We start from the raw sequence: 2,500 nt of genomic DNA, 5'->3' as shown, positions 1-2,500 counted from the left end.
CCCGCCCGCCCCCGCCGCCGCCTTTCGCCAGCGGGTTTGCCTCCGCCCGGGGAGCTGGGGCTTCTCTTCTCCGAGAAGAGGCACCGCGTCCCCGTCCCCCGCCCCCCCCCCGCCCTCCCCGGCCTGCCTGCCTGCCTGCCCGCCTACCCGCGCGCGGGGCTCCTCGGCCGTCGGCAGGACGCCCTCGGCCGCTCGTGCTGCGCCAGGCCCCCTGCTCCCGCCGCCGCGACTGACTGGCTGGCCGGCCGGCTGGCTGACGGACTGACCGTTGGGCGCGCCGCCAGCCGCCGCCCACGCCCAGCGGGGGGCAGGGGGCCGGTTGCCAGGCAGCGGGGCGAGCGCGCATGCGCGGTCCGCGCGGTTGCCGACCCCCTGCGCCGCTTCCCGCGGCCCAGACGGAGCAGAAACGGCCGCGCGGCTGGGGTGGGGCGGGGCGGGGGGAGGCCGAGGGTGGGCGCCAGGGCGAGGGCGGGAGACACCGCGCTCCTCCGGGTCTGTCTAGGGGGCAGGGGCGGCTGTGTGTGTGTGTGTGTGTGTGTGTGTGTGTGTGTGTGTGTGTGTGTGTGTCTGTGTCTGTGTCTGTGTCTGTGTCTGTGTCTGTGTCTGTGTCTGTGTGTGTCTGTGTGTCTGTGTGTCTGTGCGGTTGAGCACGCCTCCGTCCGGCGCGGGGGGGGGAGGGGGGGGGCAGTGGGGGGCAGATAAGCGCCTCGGTATCTTTTACGAAAAAACTTAAAAGCTAAAAGAAATTGAAACGATGGCGGCGGCGGCGGCCTTGGCGGGGGGGGGGACACGACGACACCACGCCGACCCCACCGCCTCCCGCCGGAAAAAAGCCACCAAGCCAAACCCCAAAACGAGCCGAAAGAAAAACCCCACCAACCCCACACCCCACACGCGCAACCCCCAAAGCTCCAGACGCAGACTCGTAGAGCGTCTGCACGGATCGGGAGGGTTCAAAAGCTAGAATCGTAGAATCGCGGGCACCGTCCCGCACCCACGAGAGGGTCGTCACGTCCAGCTCCTGCCCCTGCGTGGGACAAAGCGCCCCGCCGTTCCCGGCCTCCGTCATCCGGTCGCTTCCTGAAGAAGGGGACGGGCGCGGGGCCGTGACCGCCTCGCTGCCGGGGCCCGTGGCGCAGCTCTGCCGCCCTCCGGGCGAACCACCTTTTCCCACCCACCGTCCGACCTCAACCTCCCCCGGCTCCGGCTTCCTGCCGTTCCCTCGGCTTCTGTCGCTGCTCCTCAGCAGACAGCAGAGAGAAAGAACGCGTCAGCGCCGAACCCTGCGGTCGGGAGAAGAGGGACGGGGCGACCACCGTATCGCATGCCCTTCAACCTCGATAACGTGCCCGGGGGGGACCGCGTACGAAGCGGCTGGGACGCTCAGCCCTCCCGCCCTGGCGCCGCGCAGCCCGCCCCCCCCTCCCCCCCCCAACCGCGGTCCCCCCCCCCCCCCCTCCGGTGAGGAGGCCGAGTCTACCCTCTCGCGAGCGCGGCCGGACAGCGGGGCCGTCCGAGCCCCGCCACTCCAGTCCAGCCCAGTCCGCTCCGCTCCGGACCGGAACAGCCCGGTCCGGTCCGGTCCGGAATAGTCCAGTCCGGTCCGGCCCAATCCGGTCCGGCCCGGTCCGGAAGTGTCCGGTCCGGTCCGGTCGGGTCCCTTCCGGTCCGGTCACGTTTCCGGGTCCCGAGCGCCTTGGTAGACGGCCCCATCCGCGCCGCGCTCCGACGTGACGTCTACCCGAGCCCCGCGAAGGGTCTACCCCTTTCCCCCGCCACTCGGCCTCGGTCTCCCGTGAGGAGGCCGGGTCTATCCTCCGGCGAGCGCGGCCGGACACCGGGTCCGTCCCGAGCCCCGCCAGTCCGGTCCGGTGCGGAACGGAACAGCCCGGTCCGGTCCGGTCACGTCCGGACCGGTCCGCTCCAGAACAGTCCGGTCCGGTGCGGTCCGTTCCGGTAGAGTCCGGTCCGGTCTGCTTCGGTCCAATCCGGTCGGGAGCTGTCCAATCCGGTCCGGTCCGTTCCCGATCCAGTCCGGTTTGTTCCGGTCCGGTCCGGAACGGTCCCTTCCGGTCCGGTCCGGTCCCTTCCGGTCCAGTCGCGTTGCCGGGTCCGGAGCGGCTTGGAAGACGGCCCCTTCCGCGCCGCGCTCCGACGTGAGGTCTAGCCGAGCCCCGCGCGAAGGGTCTACCCCTGCCGCGCCGCGCTCCGACGTGAAGGTCTACCCCGAGCCCGGCGAGGGATCCACCCCTTTCCCCCGCCACTCGGCCTCGGTCTCGCGTGAGGAGGCCGGTCCGCTCCGGTCCGGAGCAGTCCGGCCCGCTCCGGTCCGATCCAGTCCGGTCCGGTCCGCTCCAGAACACTCCGGACCGGTGCGGTCCGGTCCGATCCAGTCCAGTCCGGACCGATCCAGTCGGGTCCGGTCCGGTCTGGTTCGGTCCGGTCCGGTCCGGTCCGGTCCGGTCCTGTCCGATCCAGTCCGGTTTGTTCCGGTCCGGTC

Source organism: Caloenas nicobarica, chromosome 25 (genome assembly GCF_036013445.1).
Source record: "Caloenas nicobarica isolate bCalNic1 chromosome 25, bCalNic1.hap1, whole genome shotgun sequence".
Lineage (NCBI taxonomy): Eukaryota > Metazoa > Chordata > Aves > Columbiformes > Columbidae > Caloenas > Caloenas nicobarica.
Note: the sequence above shows the minus strand (reverse complement) of the source record.